Source organism: Erinaceus europaeus, chromosome 22 (genome assembly GCF_950295315.1).
Source record: "Erinaceus europaeus chromosome 22, mEriEur2.1, whole genome shotgun sequence".
Taxonomy (NCBI): domain Eukaryota; kingdom Metazoa; phylum Chordata; class Mammalia; order Eulipotyphla; family Erinaceidae; genus Erinaceus; species Erinaceus europaeus.
The window spans coordinates 4328578-4341072 of NC_080183.1; positions in this window are offsets into that span (position 1 = coordinate 4328578).

Consider the following 12495-nt stretch of genomic DNA (forward strand, 5'->3'; position numbering starts at 1 on the left):
GAAGTGGAGCAGGAGTCTGAGCGGAGTCCCACATGTCAGCTCCCCCTCGCCACCACCCCCAGGGTCAAGGGCAGCTCAGTGTGGTGGCAGCCTGACTGTGACCCTCGAGGGGATCACGGAGCACCTGGGGGTGGTGGGGACAGACCTGGAGACCCAGGTGAGGCCCTTGCGCCTCTGAGGATGAGGCTCAAGAAGGTGCCCAAGTTGAGGGAACAAGGCGAAGGAGTGTTGAACTAACTCCAGGCTGATGGAATCCTGGGGTCAGCACCCCGACAGGGACAGAGAGCGGAACACCCACCTGTGACAAAGGGAGAGGTGACACCACCACCGGGACCAGCCTCAATGCCAGAGCCTCTGCCACCTGACAGCACGCCACCGACTCCTCCGCTATCTCTTCCTCCTTCCCCTTCCTCCTCCTTTCTTCTCCCTCCTCCCCTTTCTGCCTTTCCCTCCTCTCTCCCCTCTGCCTCCTTTCTTCTCCCTCCTCCCCCTTTCTGCCTTTCCCTCCTCTCTCCCCTCTGCCTCCTTTCTTCTCCCTCCTCCCCCTTTCTGCCTTTCCCTCCTCTCTCCCCTCTGCCTCCTTTCTTCTCCCTCCTCCCCCTTTCTGCCTTTCCCTCCTCTCTCCCCTCTGCCTCCTTTCTTCTCCCTCCTCCCCCTTTCTGCCTTTCCCTCCTCTCTCCCTTCTGCCTCCTTTCTTCTCCCTCCTCCCCCTTTCTGCCTTTCCCTCCTCTCTCCCCTCTGCCTCCTTTCTTCTCCCTCCTCCCCCTTTCTGCCTTTCCCTCCTCTCTCCCCTCTGCCTCCTTTCTTCTCCCTCCTCCCCCTTTCTGCCTTTCCCTCCTCTCTCCCCTCTGCCTCCTTTCTTCTCCCTCCTCCCCCTTTCTGCCTTTCCCTCCTCTCTCCCTTCTGCCTCCTTTCTTCTCCCTCCTCCCCCTTTCTGCCTTTCCCTCCTCTCTCCCCTCTGCCTCCTTTCTTCTCCCTCCTCCCCCTTTCTGCCTTTCCCTCCTCTCTCCCCTCTGCCTCCTTTCTTCTCCCTCCTCCCTCTTTCCCTCCATTCTCCTCTCTTCTCCTTTCATCACTTTCTTCATTCTCCTACTCCCTCTTTCTCCTCCTCTTCTTCTCTGTTCTTCTCCATCCTCCCTTTTCTTCTCCTTTTCCTTCTTCCTCCTGCCTCTCTGCTCTCCTCCTCTCTTTCCCTCTTCTCTTCCTTCCTTTTCTTCTTCTTCCCATCCCCTTCTGGAAGAGACACACCTCAAGACCAGTAAACGAGTGCAGACAGGAGAGCACGGGACTGTGTGACCCATGAAGGAGCAAGGAACAGCCCTGGTGTATAGACATGCTTCAACTAAGAAGACTGACCCCAGCCCCCGATGGAGACAGAGACATGGAAGCTGCTGAAAGATGTCCCGGGGGTTTCTGAGATGCTGACCCACATAGATGAGCCCAGTTCCTGCCCTGACTGGGCTGGAAAGCCAGCACACCCTACATCTGATGCACGGACCTCAGCTTCCATGGACATGGGACAATGGACATGGACAGTCGGAACTATGACCACAGCTCCAGTCACTGGTGAGGCTTTTATGTCCTTGGTTAAAGACCTCCATGATGTTCTAGAATCAAAAACCCAGTTCTAGTCTCCAGTGTTTGAATGAGTATCATCCAGAGCTCACGCGTGTTCCCCTGATGTTCCAGAGCCCAGAACTCTCCCAGTGTCTGATGCTCAGATGCCCACTGTGTGGGGCCATGTTGGTTCTCCAGTACCAAGAACCCATCTCTAGTCTGTGAAGCCCTAGAGCCCACTCCCAGTCTCTGCCGAAGCCCAGCTGTCCATGATGAGTACTTCCTTGCAGCTCCGTAACTCAGAGCTCTGTTCCAATGCCTGATGCTCAGATGCCCATGATCTTGGGCCATCTTGGTGTTCTAGACCCAAGAACCTATCTTCAGCCTCCTGCAAAGCTCAGGTATCTATGATCTGAGGACGCCATCTTGATGTTCCAGAGCCAAGAACTCAGTTCCAGCCTCCTGCAAGGCTCAGATGTCCATGACCCAGGGAGGCCGGCCATCTTGATGTTATAGAGCCAAGACTCTGAGGAAGCCCCATATTCCCATGGTGAATGTCCCTTCGATGTTCCTGAGCCAAGGTTCCATCTTCTTCCTCCAGAAGCACTGATGGCCACGGTGAGGGATGCCCTGGCTCCATCCAGCCTCTGAAGCTCAGTAGATGTGCAGAGCTGGTGAGAAAGGCTCAAAGGGCTTGAACTTTGCTGGGCAGTACTGGGTGTGGCTGAAGCTTGACTGGACATATGAGAGAGGAGACTGACACTGCTCCCCATGGGCCTTTCCTGTCAGTAATATCAGAGGTGTCCATTGAACTTTGTAGAGAAGATGGGTTGTAGCTACACAAGGACAGCCATGGAGGGGTCTCTTGGCAGGAGGAGGGATGTTGGAAAGAGCCTTCAACAGAAAGCGTGAATTTGGATGCCTCACCTTGGGGCAGGCCACCCTGTACAAATTCAGGGTGCATCTCACCAGCTAAGCGCCATTTTATGCCTTTCAGTTGTGCTGAACTCATGACTGGCCACACACCAGCCTGGACCCACAGGGCTGCCAAGTTGGCTGGACTCTGGGCTGTAACCCAAGCTCGTTCCTGCAGCTTAGCGCCTCTCCCTGGGGAAAGCGCTAAACACCCACTCACCACCCCAGTGCGAAACCTTGATGCTGGGGCTGCCCAGAACTGATTGCCCTCTTTCCAGCAACGGAAATTGACTGAGGGCGGGACTGGAACTGGCCATTCACTGTGGGCGTGAAGATGGCATACGCATCAAAGGGGCCTCTGCAGACATGGACACGTGATGACAGCTTCCTGTTTGGCACTGGAACGTGGCCCCGAGTACCTTGGCAGTAGCTGTGGTACTTCAGGAACTTGACTTGTTTGTCTACCAAGCTGGACAGAGAAGACAATGCCAGAAGTCAGCCCCACCCCCACACCCCTCAAGACTGACTCACTTCAAAAGCTTAAGAATGTCATGGGCAGAGAGAAAGAGAGAGAGAGAGAGAGAGAGAGAGAGAGAGCAGGAGCAATGAAAATTGTTGACTTTGGGAGAAGAGAATGCTGAGTATTGTTCCACATGTGCCAACTCTTGACATTTCCAGACCGGGAGGTTCTGAGAAGTTAAGTCCCACGAGTTATGCCGTTCACATCCAGCTACAACGATATATTCTAGAAACGGACTATTTTGTGTCATTAGACTTTGCAAGAAAAGGGACGCAAGCTAGCGAAGGTTCTTGAAAAACATGTCTGGACAGTGCCAACATCTTTCTGGTGACACTTCCTGGAAGTTTATTAGCGTTTGAAACTATGTGCGCATGCACAGACTCCCTTTTTCTTTTCTTTTTTTTTTTTTTTTTTTTTTTTAGGAGTGACTGGACTTGGGTTGGAATGAAGGAGAAATGTTCTCTTAGGACTTCTCCTCCTCATCCCCACCATTTGATTTCCAAGAACAAGCATTTGTTAGAATCATTCATTGCTGACTTCCTAGAAGTCCCTACAGCAACTTCTGAAGCCAAGATGCAAAACGGGTGATCCAGGCATGTTGTGTCTGGGAAGAAAATGGGAAATTTGTTCCCTAGGACAATCACCCTCAAGGAGAACTGCGTAAGGAAGAAATGGATGGGACTTGTAGAGTCTTGGGCACAGCCTTGGCTTCTGGGACAGCAAAGGCCCCAAGAAGGACCTTGAACTCTAGTCTTGAGTGTGTGAGGCATTGGGTGGGGACTCCAAGGAGAGGTGGAGAAGGTGAATTTGTACAGGCCCTGCTCCCCACACCCCAGGGAGTGCTACTGTGGTGTCAGCAAAGAAGGCTTCCCTTGAGTCAGAGCCAGCTGACCCTTCTCCCTCCTCCTTTCTCCCAGGTGACAGACTGAGAGATAATGTTGAATATGAATTTTTCCTCTTGAGATCATAGAATGACTTTCAGAAGCAGGTGCCCTTGACTTTTTTACTGAGATTTCAGGAAGATCCCCAAACTGAGTGAATTGTCTGTGTCACCCACCATGACAACGGAAGAAGACTTGGCACCTCCTTGGGTGGACTGAACTGTTGACTAGCCTTCCAGTGCCGGGAGGAGGGGCACTGAGTGAGGGGGTTGCCAGCCATCAAGGAATTGGGGGTTCCTGTGTCCAGCTCCCCCCCTCAGGACCTCAGTTTCCCCACCCTGTCCTCTGAGCTTGCTGGAGGGACATTATCTGGTGCTCCGTGAGGAGTGGCCATTTTGAGACTTGGCTCAGTAACAGGGTGGTGGTGGGTGATGACTGAGGACAGGAAGATACAAGGACATTCATCTCTCAGGAGAGGGGTGTCCACTCCCTGATGCTCAGTGGCTCCTCCCAGGACAGCTCTTTGAGGAAGCAGGACCCTGAGAGGCAGCATTGCCTTAAGATGACTGCCATTTTCTCCTCACCTCACCGCAAGTCGCCGCCATCTTGGAACGGGCCAGAGAGAGGCCTTCCTGTCCAGCTGCCCTCCCACGTGTGGGCGGCGGGAGGCAGTGCTCCTAATAGTGTCCCCCTGTATTTCTCAGGAGACACTTGGGACTCTACCCCCCGCCCCTGCACCCAGCATCGTGCAGGGCCTTCAGGGAAGACATCCTTCAAACAGCAACTGGGCTGGGCCTGCTCAGGGGTGGGGGGTGGCAGGCAGGGGGGATCAGGAGCCGCTGGCCCCCACACTTAGGTCAAACCCCGAGGTAGATATGACTGAGGTACCAGCGAGAGAGGAAGAGCCCCACCTCAGGGATATCTTAGCCCAGGCTCCCGCCTTCTGAGGCAGAGCTTCCACGCCCCCCCACACCCCACACCCCAGGGTGGGCTGGGAGGGGGTGGGCTGGGGGCTGGCAGGGCACCCTGGAGCAGCACTCTATACCTGCACTTTACAAAGCACTTTATCTGTTTGGTGTCTGCGAGCTGTGAGTGTGAGTGTATGGGGTGGGGGCTCGGCCCCCTAGTGGCAGAGAAGTGGGGCCCTTAGGGCAGGGAGGGAGCACAACCCTCCTGGGAGTCCTCCTCACTCCAGAACATTTCAGGGTCTGTGCGGGGAGAGGGGTCTTCTTGCACTTTCTAGGTGACCAGGTAGCCAGGGGTCCTCGGTGCTAACAGGTGGCCCACCCCAAGGCAGCTCATAGAGGCGCCACTCAGATCAGAGCGGTGCTCCCTTCACCCTGCGTAGACTGGACCCCCAAGGGCCAGGCCCCCCCCCCAATATTGCTCACACCACCTAGCAAGGGTTTCCTGGGCCCAAGCTGGGGGTCAGTCTACACTCCTGCCCCAGCTTCTGCACGACCCTCAGCGCCAGGCAGTGCCGACCCCGAGGAGGTTCAGGCTTGGCCCCCCACTTAGAGGGCTGTTAGTGTGCAGGGATCCCCGAAGTTGGGTCAGGTGGGTGTGTCTGGGTGCATGTATGAGCATGAGTGACTGTGTGGGAGCATGTGTGAGCATGTGAGCATGTGTGAGTGTGTGGAAGCATGTGTGAGCATGTTGGAGCATGTGGAAGCATGTGTGAGTGTGTGGAATCATGTGAGAGCATGTGGGAGCATGTGCAAGCATGTGGGAGCATGTGTGAGTGTGTGGGAGTATGTGTGAGTGTGTGGAAGCATGTGCGAGCATATGGGAGCATGTGCAAGCATGTGGGAGCATGTGCGAGCATTTGGGAGCATGTGTGAGTGTGGGAGCATGTGCGAGTGTGTGGGAGCATGTGGGATCATGAGTGAGTGTGTGGGAGCATGTGGGAATGTGTGGGAGTGTGTGGGAGCATGTGAGTGTGGGAGCATGTGTGAGTGTGCTAGTATGTGGGAGCGTGTGGCAGCATGTGGGAGTGTGTGAGCACATGGGAGTGTAAGAGTGTGAGAGCATGTATTGGCATGTGGGAATGAGTGCTAATATGTGGGAGCATGTGCTAGCATTTGGGAGCATGTGTGAGCGTGCATGTGTGCTGTGTGAGCAGACAGGAGGTGACAGTCTCAGACCCCAAGTGCGGGCTCCACAGGCTTCTCCCCGAGACCCCTCCTCACAGCCTCCCCTCACTGCAGCCCCCAGAGGCTCCAATGGAGGCCTCAGCCCTTCCTTCCCTTACCCTACTCTCAGGGTCACCTGCCCCTGGCCCCCATCTCCAGCCCCCTCCCCTGCCTGGGGTTCAACCCCACCGTCACGGGGTCCAGCCTGGGTTGAGTGTGGCGAGACTGGGCCCCAGGGCCTGGTTGCCGCCGCCTCCCCAGCTCCCCTGGCGCCAGCTGGGGGACCTCCTGGCCCCTCAGCAGAACCGTGGACCCGAGGACGTCGCAGCACCTGGTGAGTCTGGCCAGCCCGGCCAAGGGGTCTGGGGACGCGTGGGGGGCGGGGCATGTGGGGCATGTGGGGGATGGGCTGCTGTGCCCTCGGGTGGCCGGTGTCCACTCTGAGTGCTGTGTGGGACACTGTCCACCAGGAATGGCCGGGAGGGACAGGGTGCTGGACTCCTAAGGGTCTCTGGGGTGTGTGAGCCCGTGTACAGACCCCTCACGGGTGGGGTGCTGGAGTGAATGTGCTGAGCCTTTGAGGGGGGGTCTTCAGGGCATGTGGGCAGCCAGGGAGGGAGGCTGGGTTCAGGTGCCACCCTGAGGTCCCCCGGCTTCCTTTCCTGCTCTGGGGGTGCCCCTGTCCCCACCCGCCGGTCAGGGGCCCCTCGTCTGCCCCCCTGGCGACAGGGCCTTGTACATGACAGGCTTTCACTCACGTTGCCCCTGGCGGTGAGGGTCTGGCGTGTGCGCAGCCCTGTGCCGGCGCCATGCACATGTGGGGGCGCCCCGGGGCCCCCCGACTGCATGCGGGCACGGTGAGGGGGGGGCTGCGGGGCCCACCGTGGGCGGGCGCCCCCGTGAGCCCTGGCTGGCCCCGCGGTCGCCAGCAGCCTGGCCCTCCTGGTGCTCACGGGGGCGCTGCTCTCCTTTCAGGTGCCCCAGCCCCCCACTCTGCCCCCCGTGGGGTGGGGGACCCTCCTCAGCACATGCGGGTGGGGGCGTGGGAGTTAAGGACCGGGCACGGGAGCAAGTGGCAGAGTGAGAGTGGGCGTCGCGGCGTGGGGGGTGGCGGGCTGTCACCCACTACGTGGCGGGTGTTGGTGATGCCCACCTGGGAGTTTCCAGGCCTTGGGTTCGAGTCTGGGCCCTCTGGGGTCCTGAAGGCCACTGCATGCCCTGGGGAGTGGTGGGCAGGGTGTGGGGCAGGTGCGTCGCAGCCAGGTGGCCTTCCCGGACGGCGTGGATGGACTCAGGGACCTGCAGATCAGGTCAGTGCCTTAGAGAGGGGCACTTGATTTCCCGGGGGGGGGGGGTTCAGGCAGAATGGGGTGCCAGGCAGGGACCCTGAGTCACACCCTCCCCACACCCACCTTGCACAGGGCGGGCAAATGCTAGATTCATCAAGCTGAGACCCCCGTAACTAGCCACCAAACACACATAGCTCCTCCTCAGAGCCCCTGCTCACTCAGGTCACAGGACCCCTCCTCACTCAGGTCACAGAGCCCCCTGCTCACTCAGGTCACAGAGCCCCCTCCTCACTCAGGTCACAGAGCCCCCTCCTCAGGTCACAGAGCCCCCTCCTCACTCAGGTCACAGAGCCCCCTCCTCACTCAGGTCAGAGAGCCCCCTCCTCACTCAGGTCAGAGAGCCCCCTCCTCACTCAGGTCACAGAGCCCCCTCCTCACTCAGGTCACAGAGCCCCCTCCTCACTCAGGTCACAGAGCCCCCTCCTCACTCAGATCACAGAGCCCCTCCTCACTCAGATCACAGAGCCCCTCCTCACTCAGATCACAGAGCCCCTCCTCACTCAGATCACAGAGCCCCTCCTCACTCAGGTCACAGAGCCCCCTCCTCACTCAGGTCACAGAGCCCCCTCCTCCCTCAGGTCACAGAGCCCCCTCCTCACTCAGGTCACAGAGCCCCCTCCTCACTCAGGTCACAGAGCCCCCTCACTCAGGTCAGAGAGCCCCCTCCTCACTCAGGTCACAGAGCCCCCTCCTCACTCAGGTCACAGAGCCCCCTCCTCAGGTCACAGAGCCCCCTCCTCACTCAGGTCACAGAGCCCCCTCCTCACTCAGGTCACAGGACCCCTCCTCACTCAGGTCACAGCTAACCCTCCTCATTCAGGTCACAGAGCCTCCTCCTCAGTCAGGTCACAGAGCCCCCTCCTCACTCAGGTCACAGCTAACCCTCCTCACTCAGGTCACAGAGCCCCCTCCTCACTCAGGTCACAGAGCCCCCTCCTCACTCAGGTCACAGCTAACCCTCCTCACTCAGGTCACAGAGCCTCCTCCTCACTCAGGTCACAGAGCCCCCTCCTCACTCAGGTCACAGCTAACCCTCCTCACTCAGGTCACAGAGCCCCCTCCTCACTCAGGTCACAGAGCCCCCTCCTCAGGTCACAGAGCCCCTCCTCACTCAGGTCACAGAGCCCCCTCCTCACTCAGGTCACAGGACCCCTCCTCACTCAGGTCACAGCTAACCCTCCTCATTCAGGTCACAGAGCCTCCTCCTCAGTCAGGTCACAGAGCCCCCTCCTCACTCAGGTCACAGAGCCCCCTCCTCACTCAGGTCACAGAGCCCCCTCCTCACTCAGGTCACAGAGCCCCCTCCTCACTCAGGTCACAGAGCCTCCTCCTCACTCAGGTCACAGGACCCCTCCTCACTCAGGTCAGAGAGCCCCCTCCTCACTCAGGTCACAGAGCCTCCTCCTCACTCAGGTCACAGAGCCCCTCCTCACTCAGGTCACAGAGCCCCCTCCTCACTCAGGTCACAGAGCCCCCTCCTCCCTCAGGTCACAGAGCCCCCCCCTCACTCATGGGTCACCCAGAGACCCCTCCTCACTCATGGGTCACACCTAGCCACTTCCTCACTCATGGGTCACCCAGAGCCCCCTCCTCACTCATGGGTCACCCAGAGCCCCCTCCTCCCTCATGGGTCACCCAGAGGCCCCTCCTCACTCATGGGTCACAAAGAAGACCCTACTCACTCATGGCTCATACAGAACACCCTCCTCACTCATGAGTCACATAGAGCCCCCTCCTCACTCATGGGCCACTCAGAGGCACCTCCCCACTCATGGGTCACCCAGAGCCCTCTCCTCATTCATGGGTTACACAGAGGCCCCTCCTCACTCATGGGTCACAGAGAGCCCCCTCCTCACTCATGGGTCACAAAGATCCCCCTCCTCACTCATGGGTCAAAGAGATCCCCCTCCTCACTCATGGGTCACAGATATCCCCCTCCTCACTCATGAGTCATAAAGAGTCCCTTCCACATCATGGGTCAGACAGAATCCCCTATCATTCATGGGTCACAAAGAGGACCCTGTCACTCGTGGGTCACAGAGATAGGCCATCCTCACTCATGTGTCACCCAGAGCCCTTTTCTCACTCACGTGTCACCCAGAGTCCCTACTTCATTCATGGGTCACACAGAGACTCCTCCTCACTCATGGGTCAGACGGTATACCTTCCTCACTCATGGGTCACTCAGAGGCCCCTCCAAATTCAAGGATCACAGAGAGGTCCCTACTGACTCATGGATCACCCAGCACCCTCTCCACACTCATGGGTCACACAGAGCCCCTCCCTCAACATGGATCACAGAGAGCCCTCTCCTGACTCATAGGTCACACAAAGGCCCCTCCACTCACTGGTCACACAGAGCCCCCTCCTCACTCATGGGTCACACAGAGGCTCCTCCTCAGTCATGTGTCACAAAGGCCCTTCCTCACTCATGGGCCACAGTGAGCCCCCTCCTCATTCATGGGTCACCTAGAGCCCTCTTCTCACTCATATGTGTCACAAAAAGGCCCCTCCCTACTCACCCATGTGTCACCCAGAGCCCCCTCCTCACTCATGGGTCACAAAGACACCCCCTACTCATTCGTGGGTGACACAGAGGCTCCTACTCCTCATGTGTCACACAGAGCCCCTTCCTCACTCATAGGTCACCTAGAGCCCCCTCCTCACTCAGGGGGTCATTCAGAGGCCCCTCCAAATTCATGGATCACAGAGAGGTCCCTATTGACTCATGGGTCACACAGAGCCCCCTCCTCACGCATGGGTCACAGACAGGCCCATTCTCACTCATGAGTCACACAGATGCCCCTACCTCACTCATGGCTCACACAGAGGCCCCTACTCATTCATGTGTCACCCAGAGCCCTCTCCTCACTCATGGGTCACACACAGGCCCTTCCTTACTCATTGGTCATATAGAGACCCTTCCTCACTCATGGGTCACACAGAGGCTACTCTTCATTCATGGGTCCCACCTTGGCCCCTCCTCACTCACTGGTCACCCAAAGCCACCTCCTCACTCATGGGCCACCCAGAGCCCTCTCATCACTCATGTGTCACATAGAGCCCCCTCCTCACTCATGGGTCAGACAGAGCCCCCTCCACACTCATGGGTCACAAAGAGCCCCCTCCTCACTCACTGGTCACCCAGAGCCCCCTCCTCACTCATGGGTCACTCAGACCCCTTTTTCTCTCCTATGTCACTCAGCCCCTCCCCTCACTCCTGAGACTTAGTTCTCAGCACCCTGAGTCATGAACACACCCAGATTCTCTCATGTGTCACTCAGTGTCCACTGTCTCCTCCTTTGGGACCGTGTCCACCTCCAGCCATGTGGGAGCAGGACTCCCACCACTCAGTTCCACTGTCACCTCAGCCCCTGTCACGCAAGTGTCACCTGCCCACTCTGTCTCCTGCCTCTCCCCCCACTCCTGCTGTCATCAGCACCTGAGTCCCCCTGTCCTGGTCCTCTGAAGGGCTCCCTGCCATCCTTTTTTGCCACACTGATCACCTACCCTGTGCTGCAGTTGTCTGAGCAGGTGGCCGCAGCCATGGAGGTGACAGGCCAGGGTGAATCCAGCAGGACAGGTCCCTGTGGTCCTGTGTGGCTGAGACTCTGGGGTCCCCTTATCCCCAAGAGCCCCAGCAGACGGGACTTGAGCATTTCCACCCATCTGAGCTGCCCTGCCTGCTGGCCCCATCTCTGCCCTCTTAGCCCGGCTGGGCTCTGTCAACCCCCAGTTCCCCAGGGTAGCTTGAGGTTTTTTTCTTGCAAAGGAAAAAAATAAACTCTAGCGAATGAGAGAGGTCCCCGAGGAGGACCCTCGGGACACCCCGTCTGCTGGTGCTGCCTGGGCTGGCTGTCTGTCCCGCTATCCCGCTGTCCCGCTGTCTGTCTCCTCACTGACCACTAGCGACGGTGTTTCTGGAGCTTTGGAGGAGGGTCTCGGTGTCTTGGGGAGGGGTGGGAACGGCGTCCTTCAGGAGTCGGTGCGCTGTGGTCCTGCTCCTGTACGATGCCTTTCTTCATCCCTGCAGCCACGGGCAGCCCCGGACCCTCCTCTCCCCCCCCGCTCCCCCCCCCCACTGTGTCCCCCCCCCCCGGCCTCGCCCCGAGGGTCTCCTCGAGGGGCCTCTGCCTCTCCCCAGGACTCTTCCATGACCAGGAGGCTGAGGCCCCTCACAGGCGGCCGCTTACTCTCCTTCAGGCCGGCGCACCCCTCCCCGACCCCTGTCAGACCCCTCCCTGCTGCTCCCCCTGCTTCCCCCACCCCTTCAGGAACCCCTCACCTGCCCACCCCCCCTTCCCTGGGCTCAGCCATACCTGTGGGTGGTCTACCTCCATGTCCCTTGTGTGCCCTCACCTAGGTGTCCTGCATGGGGGAGGTGCCCGCCCCACCCCTGCAGTCTTGCAACCTCCTAACCCACTAACCAGCTGCAGGCCAGCTCAGGCAGCAAGATGGGGGTGGGGAGGGGAGGCTTATTACTCCTGGGGGGGCTCAGGGGACCCCTTCTTCCTCCCTCTTTTCTGCTGCCCTCCCTCTGCCCACTTTGTCCCTTCAAATCAGATATCCTCACTCACATCTGGAAAGGGGGCAGTGGGCACCAAGCTGGTCCATGTTGGGGGGGTGGTGTGTCCACCAGGGAGAGTTTGTGGGCGTGCCCCTGGGTGGGGTCCCACTGTGGGTGGTTTGGGGGGGCGGAGGGGTGTGGCCTGTGGAGTGGGGGTATTAGAACCCCTCTCCCTGCACTCCCGTTGGACTTGGGTCTGGTGGAGCAGAACTGGGGCTCTGAGGGCCTGTCCAGAGCCTGGTTTAGGGGGTTCATGATGGAGGCCTCTGCTGTCTTTTATTCTGCCCCCCTCCACTCCTGGGCTGATGGGTTCTGCCCACTATGCACCCCTGCCCGCTGTCTTCTGGGCCTTTCTTTGCCTCAGGCCTGGTGTCTTGGGGTGAAAGCATTACTGATACCTGTCTGTCCTGAAGACCCCACATTGGGGTCAGGCCAGACACTCTGGGTCCCATGTTTCTGGAGAGCGTGAGGGGGCAGGGCCTTGGGGTTCAGGGGAGTTGTGTCTTGGCTCCTCCTTGCCCTAAGGGGGCCTCATGCTGCTCTGGTGAAGCTGCCCCCCACCCACAGTTGGGGG